This window comes from Macrobrachium nipponense, chromosome 28 (assembly GCF_015104395.2).
Source record: "Macrobrachium nipponense isolate FS-2020 chromosome 28, ASM1510439v2, whole genome shotgun sequence".
In the NCBI taxonomy this organism is placed as follows: Eukaryota; Metazoa; Arthropoda; class Malacostraca; order Decapoda; family Palaemonidae; genus Macrobrachium; species Macrobrachium nipponense.
The window spans coordinates 41474140-41486996 of record NC_087217.1 but is presented as its reverse complement, the minus strand read 5'-3'; the positions used below and the strand labels follow the sequence as shown (position 1 = coordinate 41486996).

General features: G+C 37.8%; 1 protein-coding gene across 1 annotated transcript in view; it reads left to right on the top strand.

The window, feature by feature from the left end:
- Positions 1–12857, top strand: part of LOC135201686 (lachesin-like) — a 494533-nt gene that overhangs the window by 71494 nt on the left and 410182 nt on the right. The gene's annotated exons all lie outside the window — the stretch shown is intronic.

The following is a 12857-nucleotide window of genomic DNA, read 5'->3' as shown; positions in this document are numbered from 1 at the left end:
CACTAGGAAAAAACAAGTTCATGCAAACTGCGACTGCAAGTGCCTAACTATCCTTCATCTCCCATATCATATAGTGGAACAGACACCATCACTCACTCACGCGTACGTACGGTTAATAGTCCCACCCATGAAACCTGATCAAAACCAGATCGGAAGTGTATCCTGACACCTCCTACTTCAGCCATTGCACAAAAACACGTGATCTCCACGGCCTCTTGGTCACGTATACACGAGCGAGGTGAGTTTATCGGACGATTCAACATCGCGCCATCTACAAAAATGATGGATCCTTGATTACGAAGTCTTGCTTTGTCACTGTGAGAGCCAGTGATGACGACTACAAAAATGTTCCGACACGCTCGCATCCCGATCTTCTGAACTGAGATTCTGCTGTCCTATCCACCGAGCAGCAAAAACAGTCTATTTACATGCATAATTGCTGAGTTACAAAATATCCGCCGAGGAACACAAAATAATGACTCCACATATTCATAACAACGTTCACATTTTTATAATACTTATTTCTGTTTAAACGGCCACCCCTTGGAACGACCTTGTTCCAAACACAGTTTATATCAAATCTAAATTCACATCAGGCAAGCTAAAAAATCACATAAATATGAAAACTGCACATCCTTAGTAGCACAGGTCTATCATATAAATCATAAACTTAAATAGAACTCAATAGCCACTATCATGGCTAAACTATAATAGACAGTTCATTGTAGAGCGCATTTCTTTATATCTGAATTCCGACGCTCCTGTGTGGCCCGCAACTGCACAGGGCCATGGTACACTTTGTAGAAAAATCTTCACTGACGACTACCACACCCATCACCGTCCAAAAAGGCTATAAATCCATCCAATAAGTTGAAGGAATGAAGACGTGTAATGGTTACTATTGTCTGCATACTTCTCGACGAAGAGGTGAGCATCAGTTTGCGCATGATAACAAGGGGAGACACCATGCCCATCCTAAACCACGAAAATCATAGTTCTCTCCAAGACTGCGAAAGCCACTGGCGGCATCCCATGATGTAAAACATAGGAAGCGGTAATTTCAGTGGTTCGTCAGTCATGTCACAGGTCAATTAAAAAGGAATTAACCTTAAACTGTTGGTCTCAACAAACTATGATCTGTCACTGCAAAATATCTATATCTGTCAAGGACTTATAAAGAATTGCACCAAAATTCCAATTACTACCGACTGAACGATGTCCAACTAACATCACCTTTACAAAAACTGCAATATGCCAAAAACTCGTATATATGGTATATATAACTATCAAACACACCCAACCAGAAATCAAAGAACTGAACTCACCAAATCAAGTCTAACTCCAACACCTCAAAAGAAAAGAAAACAAAGCCAAAACACAGCTGTGATATGTAACCTCATAAGGCCAAAAAATCATAAATCACCATTAACAATACCTAAAATTCATAGTACATATCTCAAACGAAACTAATATCTCCTGTAAGAAAAATACTAAACTCCTCAATGGTTAAAAAAAAAAAAAAAAAAAAAAAAAAAAAAACTACATACTCTTCTCCAAATTTTATAAAAAAAATTTAAAAAAACGCCTATTAAACTCTACACCGCATTTCACATAAAGTTGGGCCAAACCAATGCGAAATCTACAGAAATACACCAAAACATAAAAACTCCAAAAACCATGCTGAAAATCAGAAGGATAAACTCCTTCATTGTTGATAAAAAAAAATTTAAAAATAGCCTAAAACGACAAATCGTGGGGGTTGCGCAGAGAAGAAAAAACTAGAAAGCGAAAATCAAAAAATACTCTACGGACTACTGTTCTCACATTCTAGACATTCGCTCATATGTACTATAAAAATCACCGTATAAACAAATAAACCAGGAAAATAAAATAACAAAATTAGCCCCTAAAATGTTCTCTCGGACTCTGGTATCTGCGATAACCCCGCAAAATCAATAACCCTAAACTTATCCTCTTACTTCACTTGAGCGACTCGAAACGGCTTCAGACTAAGGCCCCAAATTATAAATCAAACAACTTCTAACATTAACCATCAGGAACACGCTATCGACCAACAGCAAATTTACGTTGCCTGAATTCACTTTATTTGATTCATCCACTTCCCTTGTCTTTGACTCAAAAATACTACTAAGACATACATGTCACTCTTTAGCAACGGCAATCATCGACTTCATTGTAAAATCACAACGAGAAGGTACAGATAGGAAATCACACGCACACCGCATTAAATAATCAATCAATGCCTCAACCAGCGACAACTCACCTTCCAAGTAAACCAGTTTCGTGCATACGTTATTCCTTACGCCTAGGAGATCTTAAAGTCCCCAAGTATATTTTATTCGGCAACAGGGTCCTCCATAATTCAGCACCATAAACCAGGAAACTATTCAGGCAGCAAACCACACCTTTCATTTCACACAAAAAGTTGCGTCATTGCTTTTTGTCATAAATTATCGAAATTTATAAATATTCTTCATACTTCCATGTAGATGTTTTCCATTTGTTCATGTATACTTGCAATCAGTCTTCTTTCTTTCATTAAATCTTCAGCTGAAAAGCCTCATGAACAGAGTAAAACAAACTATAAATCCAAGATTTCTCGAAATCGAAGTCGAAAATATGATAAGTGAATAAAAATGAGGAAAAAGAAAATAAGACCAATACCCTTCAATTCATGAAACAGGAATGAATTTGTTCCTCGCTTAAACATTTGACAGTCAGAAGATTCCACAACTGCATTAGACGAACTATTTCATATTTTAGTTGTAGCTAAAGGAAAACGTCTGGAAAATGGCTAGTATTAAACCTGATCCTAGAAAAGACAGTGTTTGCAGCAGCAGCTTGTCTAGTGTTACAGCAGAAATAGCTGCAAGTAAAGAAGAGTGCAGAGGATGTTTGACATTGAAGTACATTTCATGCAACAAACATAATGAACTCAATTTACATCTCTCACAAGTCACCATTAAGAGTTGACAATATAAACTTAACTGATAACACAAGTCTTTCCAGGAGTTTCAGATGTGAGTCAGCACACATAGACCACACTGGAGAACAGTACTTCCAAACTTATAGATATGCTTCTCAAAAGTCAATTTCTTATAAAAATAATACCTACAATTTTAAGAGTGACAGACACATAAAACAGTATCATTGAAATACAAATCAGGATGCCAGGGCAAACGTGTTGACTAACTGTCATACTTTGAGTTGTAGAGGGGTTAAGGCTTCTTGTACCATAGCTTACTCCACTGATGAATATGTGCCAGAACTCCATCCAATGATTCTGCAAACCACGCAGAGAAGAAACAATAGTTAGTTAGAAGAGTAGCATCACTGGTGTATGGAATAAATATGTTCTCCAGATCTTGCAACATTGCACCAGTATAGATAAAAAATAGCAAAGGTCCAGGAACAGTACCTTGAGAAAAAAAGTTAAGTATATCTTAGTTTAACCAGACCACTAAACTGATTAACAGCTCTCCTAGGGCTGGCCCGAAGGATTAGATATTTTTACGTGGTTAGGATCCAGTGGGTTACCAAGCAACGAAACCTACAGCTTATCGTGGGATCTGAACCACATTATATCGAGAAATTAATTTCTAATCTCCAGAAACAAATTTCTTTGATTCCACATTGACAGAGCCTGGAATCGAATTCTGGACTACCGAATCAGTAGGCGAGCATGTAAACCACTCGTCCAACGAGGAACTAGTACCTTAAGGAAAACCTGAAATTACTAAACCTATCATACTGGCAATCAACAAAGACCCTTTGAGTTCCGCCTATTAAAAATTCATTTAAAACATAAAGAAAAAACCACCAAGCCCAGTTATGTAAGCTTGTAGATAAGTGCTAGGTGATTCGTACAAAGGGTGCTCTGAAATCTAATCAACCATGCATGTTTATGCACCCACATCCAAAACAATGCAAGACAGAAAATATTGACGATTACATCACAAATATCAAGGTCTTTACTTAACCTAAACTGTAATGTTGATAGCAGATTTTTATTTTCAACAAATCTGTGAAGATGGTAAGAGAGCAGCTTCTCATAAAACTCATGCAAAACAGAAGTAATTAAAATCGGCCTATATTCTGACAGCCATGAGAACGGACTGGATCTTTAGGTAATGCAGCGATGTTGTCCTTCCTCAACATATGGAAAATTTGCAAGTCCATCTAAATTTTTGAAAACTGCATTAACAATGGAGCAATGAAATCAGCAGTCTTTTTAAAAGAGCAGATTGGAAACATTCTGTTAGGAGCAACGCTGTCATAACTGTCAAGCCCCAGAAGTTAAGGTTTTGACTTTTTTTAAATCAGGAAAGCATGAATGAGGTAAGAACTAACCACACCGTTTGCTCACAAAGACTTAGGCTTCTGTTTAAGACAATATACAGCTTGTGTTTAAGACAATATACAGCAATTCCATCACCTCATACATGTGGAGGCAAGCTAGACTCGACTTCAAAGAGTGACGACTTTAGGAGAGCAAGATCTCTTTTACATCTTCCTTATTAGCTCTCTCGGCCCTCCCATAGACTACCTGATCTTAATTTCTAAGCCCAATGAAATTAAGCCACAAAAAGTCTGATCGATTGTTGCTCCCTAAATCATAGGTTTGTTTTTCATGATAGACAAGCTTACATGCAGCGTAAACCATGGCTTTTCCTTAAGATGAAACGAGGGATATAGAAAGAATTCTCTTCTCCATAATACTACTAAGAGGATCATTTAGTAATATTCCGACTTCTATAAATATCATTCGAACTGAGCTCAACGAGATAACGGTGAATACCATCCAAGCTGGCCTTCGATTCCAAGTATACCTTTGCTAAAAAGCTAACATGAACAACTTGAACCCTCGCCAGATATCAGCTGCATAAATTAATTCGTGTAATTACTGTAAATATTTTCTTTCAACTGGCCCATACGACAGCTCCTGTCCGATACAACGTTGCTTGAAGCAGAACAGTACTTCCTTGTGTGCTTCGCTTTTCAGGGATCTCAGAGATGCGAACTAAAAATGCAGGTTATTGTTGATTCCTCATGTTTTGGTTATCATGTAACGATTTGGTTGTATTGGAAGAAGGTGTCAAAACTTAATGAAAATATCTCAGCTACACGAAATAAATTTTGCACATTGGTGATCATGAATGAAAGACATTACTTGTATAATTCATATCAATGACAACACTAACAACAAAGAAACCTTTATCTTTAGTGGTATTTGTAATTTTAGATGCAGAATAATATTTCTATAATCATTCCTGAAATATAGAACATACTAGAATGAACCATTTTTGGTCGAACGATTAGGGGTTTGTCTTGATCATTTTTAGTACACCCCATTTGCTCTACTGTACTTTCGCTGGTGTATGACGATCTGTTTTTTATGGACTTTTCTTTTATCCCAACTAATTCGGACATTCCTGAATGAGTACAGCGCCATTATAGCTACAGCCCGAGAGAGTCGTGGTGACTAAATTAGCGTAATACCTTGTTTGCCCCTAACCTGTACATGGTCGCCCTACTTGAAAATTGTTCAGCGAAATTTTCTAGACTGGTTTAAACTTTAAAATTGTCTATGCATATCCATTAATGTTCTGTTAATAAGAGCAGCGGTAGCTACATTTGACTCGTAACATGGCCATAGAAACAACTTGTTTCCAACTATTTAGGTTCATTGGAAAACTACAATGGTGGAATAATAATAATAATAATAATAATATTTTGGTAAAAGACCCTCTTTTAGGCAAATACTGTTAAAAAGAATGGCAGAATTAAGCGAGTTGATTTTATATATTGTTTTTTCTATTTTCCTTACAATTCGCTTCTCAGGCTCAGCGATGTTTCTAAAACTATTTAGGTTCATTGGAAAACTACAATGGTGGAATAATAATAATAATAATAATAATATTTTGGTAAAAGACCCTCTTTTAGGCAAATACTGTTAAAAAGAATGGCAGAATTAAGCGAGTTGATTTTATATATTGTTTTTTCTATTTTCCTTACAATTCGCTTCTCAGGCTCAGCGATGTTTCTGAGTAACTGACCAATATTCATATTGGGAATTTTTTTTTCAAAGATCAATGAGAATGCAACTCTAGGTCCGAGCCGCTATAAATACCGCCCCGCAGACTTCCTTGCTACAGTCTCTTCCAACGACTCGTCCGAGGATGACCTGCGAGAAGGTCGAAACGTTACGTAATACCAGATAAACCAGCTATACCAGCACCAATACCAGCCCTTAAACCGAAGACGAACCCGGCACCGAACTGAACTACGCCTACGGAATAATACCAGCACTGACGACGACCCCTGCTTGACCTGGACCTGATATCCTGTTCCAATAAAAGATTACCTTAAGCATTTATGATTTTTGAAAATTCCCAATATGAATATTGGTCAGTTACTCAGAAACATCGCTGAGCCTGAGAAGCGAATTGTAAGGAAAATAGAAAAAACAATATATAAAATCAACTCGCTTAATTCTGCCATTCTTTTTAACAATAATAATAATAATAATAATATGTTTTATTAAAAGTGATTGCTGCCTCAGCTGCATTAATCTTATAAAGGTTCTCTATTTTTCCAATTATCGTTTTCTCATGTTGCTTAAACTGGTGAGCAACGCACCGAAGGTTGATATATCTCAATTAGGTAATAGTCAAAGTCGATTGGAGTTTCATTGGTAAAAAAAATTCCTGTGACGGTAGTCAAATTTTCTGGGTATATCCCGTAGAGTTTATTGTAGGTAAAATTAATTAATTTCTATTCTTTTCTATTCCTTTTGTGGGGCCGCAACGTTTCGTCTGAAAGCTTCAGACATCCTCTTAGCGGAGGTAGCTGATGGACTGAAGTGAGAGGGTGAGTCCGTCTGCTTTTATTGTGGCAGTGCAGCGGGGCCCTTCATGCTGCTGCCTTTTCATTGGCTAATGAATGGGGAGCTGCTTCATGATTGGCTGCCTGGCTGCAGGCTGAAACCAGCTCCTGAGCGCAAGCTCAACAGGCGCACCAATCTTCTCAGCTGCATAGCATCATGCCGGGCTTCCTTTTGATTGCTCAATGGCCGCGTGACGTCATGGTATCAAAGTCATCTTCAGTGTTATTTTCCTCTGGAATTAGGGCGTTTTCGTGCAGCGATATGGTGAAGTTTGCCATTACTGGTGTGTTCCTTTGCATACAGGTCAGGAGCAAAAAGGCCTCCTGCGTCCTATTCATGGAGAGGGCTTTCACTCCAGGATAAGTAACGCCTCCAGAAGGCGCAGACGTTGAGGGTCAGGTGCTCTCCCTGTTATCCTGGTGTTGCAGATAATACAGTCGCAGGAGATTGTTTTGGTGGGCGACGAGGGCGTGATTCTTGATAGCCCCTTCTTCGGCATGACAGGAGATTTTCTTCGCGAGATGCATTGTAGTCATTCCAATGTGCTTCCCAGGACATCCTTGGGCGGGGCATATGTATTGGTATAGTATGTTCGTCTGCTTGAGGGGGTCTCCTGATGGCGGTGAGGGGTTATTTTTCCTGATTAGGTCTCTTGTTTTCCTGTTTTTGTAGTATATCATAAGGTCCACCATCTTGCTTTCTTCAATGGGGAGAATGTTCTCCTTGAGGATCTTCTTCATCAATTTCTCCTCACGGTGCTGGGAGTGCATGAAGGCCTTATAATATATCTTGATGTTCTCAGTGGGGCAGGGTCGTGGATCTTGTTCCGCGTTTGAGTACCATTTTTCGAGGGCAGTGCGCACTTCTCGGTTGATGAGCTTATTAGAATATCCGTTGTTCATGAGCATCTGTAAAGCTCTATCAAGCTCGAGGTGTGTATCCTGCCAGGTAGAACAATGGGAGAGGGCCCTTTACACAAACACCCTAACGGTAATGCTCTTAAACCTGTCAGGGCACTCGCTATCACCGTTGAGGTGATAGCGAGTGCCCTGACAGGTTTAAGAGCACTACCATTAGCGCTTTTGTGAAAAGGGCCTTCTCCCATTGTTCTACCTGGCAGAGATATACCCAGAAAATTTGACTACCGCCACTGGAATTTTTTTACCAATAAAAATCCAATCGACTTTGACTATTACCTAATTGAGATATGTCAACCTTCGGTGCGTTACTCACCAGTTTAAGCAATAATGAGAAAACAATCATTAGAAAAATAGAGAAGAACCTTTATAAAATCAACGCAGCTGAGGCAGCAATCACTTTTAATAAAACATGTTTAAAAGAGGGTTTACTTCCAGGATACAATGATAATAATAATAATAATAATAATAATAATAATAATAATAATAATAATAATAATAATAATGATAATAATAATAATAATATTAAGTTTTGTTAAAAATGGTTGCTGCTTCAGGAATGTTAATCTTGTAGAGAGTCTTCTCTATTTTTCTGATGATAGCTTTATCTCTGTTGCTTTGACTGGCGAGCAACGCACCAAAGGGTCTCCTCTTAACACAGATGTCCTTGCACTCAACTTCACCGTCGAGTACAGCAGCAACGATCGGCTCCCCTTTCTCGACGTCCTTGTCATGAAGACGGATCAGAATCTAACTACGACAGTCTACACCAAAACTACGAACCTTGGACTATGTTTAAATGGAGATAACGAGTGTCCTGCGCGGTTCAAGACCACCACCATCAGGGCCTTCGTCAGGAGGGCCCTCTCGCACTGTCAACGTGGCAGGACACGCACCTCGAACTCGACCGAGCATCCCAGATGCTGATCAACAATGGGTACTCAAATAAACTCGTAAACCGAGAAATACGAGCCGCCCTCATATTTCTCTCCATGACGGAGGAAGATAAAAGGAACTTTCCAACCCCGGAGGATATAAAACTTTTTTACAAAGCCTTCACGCACCAACTATACAAGGATGATGAAACAGCCATCAAGAAAGTAACAGAGGAACACGTCCGCCCTATGGAGGAAGGGAAGAGTGTCCTTCATTATTTATTACAAGAATCGGTGTGCATAGGACCAACGAAGGTACCAGTGCGCATGAGACGATCAACACCAGACGTGAAGCGCATAATTATGAAAATAATACCAGGGGTGACGTCACTCAGGTAGAAGCCAATCAAGAGGCTCCAATTGTTATTCCCCGCCTAAGAAGGTTCGTAAGACTCGAGAACGCTCGCCGTTTAAGTCATCTTCCCAGGAACCAACGAAAACTCAACCTGCCCTAGGGGTTCTCCAGACCGTACTCAAGAGCCCGCAACACCAGGACATAAGGAGAAGGACTCGCCACTGGAATTCAGTCCCTCAGCAGTCATCGCTGGAAAATTTCCTGTGGATCTAGACGAAACGTCGCGTTGGTGAGAGAGAGAGAGAGAGAGAGAGAGAGAGAGAGAGAGAATTGTATAAGCAATAATAAACACCAAAATGACTCAACCGAATTTTACCATGCCCTTTGGTGCGTTGCTCGCCAGTCTAAGCAATAGAGAGAAAGCTGTCATCAGAAAAATGGAGAAGACTCTCTACAAGATTAATAGTGCTGAAGCAGCAACCATTTTTAACAAAACTTGTCCACGAGAGGGTCTCCTTCCGAATAATAAATTTTATTATTATCATAATGAAGTTCACGATGTTCCTCAAAGGTAGTTGTTATAATTATTGTGCCATAATCTTTTTTTCTTTTTTTGTGGATGTGTGTTTCCATGAACACATACAAGTCATCTTCTCGTAACACATGCCCTCGGCCACTGCTACATACAGGATAGTCCTCTTAACTTGTCGTTAACTTCTGCGCTCTTCTCCGGAGAGGATATATAGGCCATAGAAGTCGTTTGTAATGACTCACTCAGCTGAACAAATTGCATCTCCAGAAAGAACAAAACAAATGACGTTCAGTTGCCCAGTCCTCAAGGAGCAGCGAAGATTCACTTTCGTGTGGTGACCCAAAGACATATTTTGGAGTCGGAAAGAGTTGGCGGAAACACGAGGTATGTTTCTCTCTAAGTGAGAGGGACAGGAAAGAAAATAAATAGAAGATTGATGAAATGGTGCGTCTATGAGAGAGAGAGAGAGAGAGAGAGAGATTTCATATTCCATTAACATCAAGCCTTGTGCTTCTAGTAAAAGGCGAAAAGAGATCTACTCTCCCTTTCTTTCTGTATGATAAATTGGGAGATTTGAGATGGTAGCCCTAATTATATTTTAATGCGATATAATCTTAATTCTACCACATTTATGCAAAATTGTAACCAAATAGGCATTTGTAACATTAACGGGCACTCTTTATCTTGTTTCTGTCAATTCCAGAAGAAGCCACTCGCAATCGTTAAAGACGGGCGAATTTCTTTTATGAATAAACGTTTTGTATGGCGGCAACAATTTCATTGGGACATAATCGTTTGATCAAAGGGGAGAGAGAGACAGAGACTGAGACAGACACACACACCCACACACAGTGAGAGAGAGAGAGAGGTGCTGTGGCTGTCTGTCTGCCTCTCCGTCTGTCTGTCTGTCTGTCTGCCTCTCCGTCTGTCTGTCTGTCTCTGAGAAGCAGGATTTCAGGGGAACTGCATAGAGGGGGTCAACAGGATTCAGTCAATACTATTCATGTCCGTAAGGGTTCGCTAAAAGAAGGAAAACTAGGAAACAGTTACTTTGAGCCTCAGCTAATCAGACGAGAAATTCATTGAAGGCAGAGTATTTTAGTTACCCATCGCAACAACAGTATCCAGTTTTTACCTATAATAATATTTCTACAGATACAGGATATATAATCATTTTCTGTTCTTTTCTTTTCCTTTTTTTCTGTTAGGATAGAGAATTTTGTTGCAACTGAAAATGCGCTGTAAAATTAAAATTTCAATGATCATGATCATACAGCAGCTTCCCAAAGGTGCGCTGTACGAGGCCTATCAGTTTTTTAATAAAAAAAAGATCAACTTACATATAGCAGAAGAGCGGGATTTAAAATTATCCATTTATTCAAAGCAATGTTTTAAAACGTATTGTGGGGATGAAATTGTGATATAAACATTAATCTATCAGTTGTTCATTGCTTGGCAAGTCAGCCACAAGCATCATAAGTGAAGTGACAAGCAGTCAAAGAAAGGAATGTTGAATGCAGTGAAGGAGCACCTCAGGCTATTTTCCAGACTTGATTCCATTTGCGTCTGGTTTGAGCTTCGTGATCACTCTTGAGATGGGCTACTTGACGCTAACGTGCTGAAGGTCTTATGACTCATAATGAATGTATTACTCACTACAACGAAATGTAAGCAAAACCTTCTCCCCTAAGCATGTAAACACAATAATTATTTCTTCATTTTTCGAAATGAATGCGTGCACGGTCTTTCTTGAACGCTGAATCTACGAGATTTTTTTGTCTTCACATAAAAGCAGCCTTCAATTATTTTAGCCGCTGAGCAGCCCTGAAGAGACTGGGAAACAGCAGGAAACATATTAATTGAACAAACATCACTACTGGTAGCTTATACCAAATACATACGTCTTTTAATAGGAACAATGAATTGTTGACTTCTCAGTTTCTCCACAATTATTGGACTAGATATATTTATATCTACAGGACTTTTATTTCCCTCTTGGATAAAAGGCTTCAAAGCAAAAACGTCCCCATAAAATCTGAGAAAGTCGAGATGTTAAGACTTTATTGTGGCTACTAAAACACACACACACACACACATACACACACAACACACACACACACACACACACACACACACACACATATATATATTATATATATATATATATATCTATATATATATATATATATAATATCTATATTATATAATATATATATAATATATATATATATATATAAATATATATATTTACTATCATATCTATATCTATATATATATATATATATATATATATATATATATACTATATATATACTATATATATATATATATATATATATTATATAATATACTATTATAGATATATATATATATATATATATATATATATATATATATATATACTAGACGGCGGCTAGCGGCGGGCAACGTAGGCCGGCATTGTTTGAACCGTAATATCATCGTTATTTTTATTCGTAGAAGAAAAATAAGAGAATATTTCGAATCCTCATGAAACGTTCTATCAGACTGGTGGTTTCTTTTTCCGCTACAACTAATATTGAATAAGTTATCATGGCCGGATACCCGGCTGGATATTCAGATCAAAATGGCACCTGGCTATACCAACCTCCATATCATCGTTATTTTTCATCGCAGAAGATCACTAAGTGTATTTGGAATCCTCATAAAAAGTTCTATCAGAATAATGCTTTCTTTTTTCTCTACGAATAATAGTAATATAAAGAAGTTAGCATGGCTGGATCAAAAATCAAGAAGGCACTCAGCCGCCAAAAACCATCCCCTTTAATGTCCTTTTACATGATACGACTTTTGTTCAATTTGGTCCAGTAATTTTTCCGTCGATAGTGAATATACATTTATACATACTTAGTCCGACTGTCAGCTCTAATATATATATATATATATAGTATATATATATATATATATATATATATATGATATATATATATATAATACATTATATATATATATATATATATATATATATATATATATTATATATATGTATACTATATGTGTGTGGTGTGTGTGTGTGTGTGTTCTCAACAAATGAATAGAACAGCAGTGCAGTGATAAATTATATTAACCCTATTATATTTTATAAGTTGTTCGGTTTCATATCGTTTTTTTTTTTTTTTTTTTTTTTTTTTCTTTTTTTTTTTTTTTTTTTTTTTTTTTTTTTTTTTTTTTAGTACCGTGGTCAAAGGAGGGCTCCCAACAAAATTTGTTTTATCCTGGATTAGGCGATGTA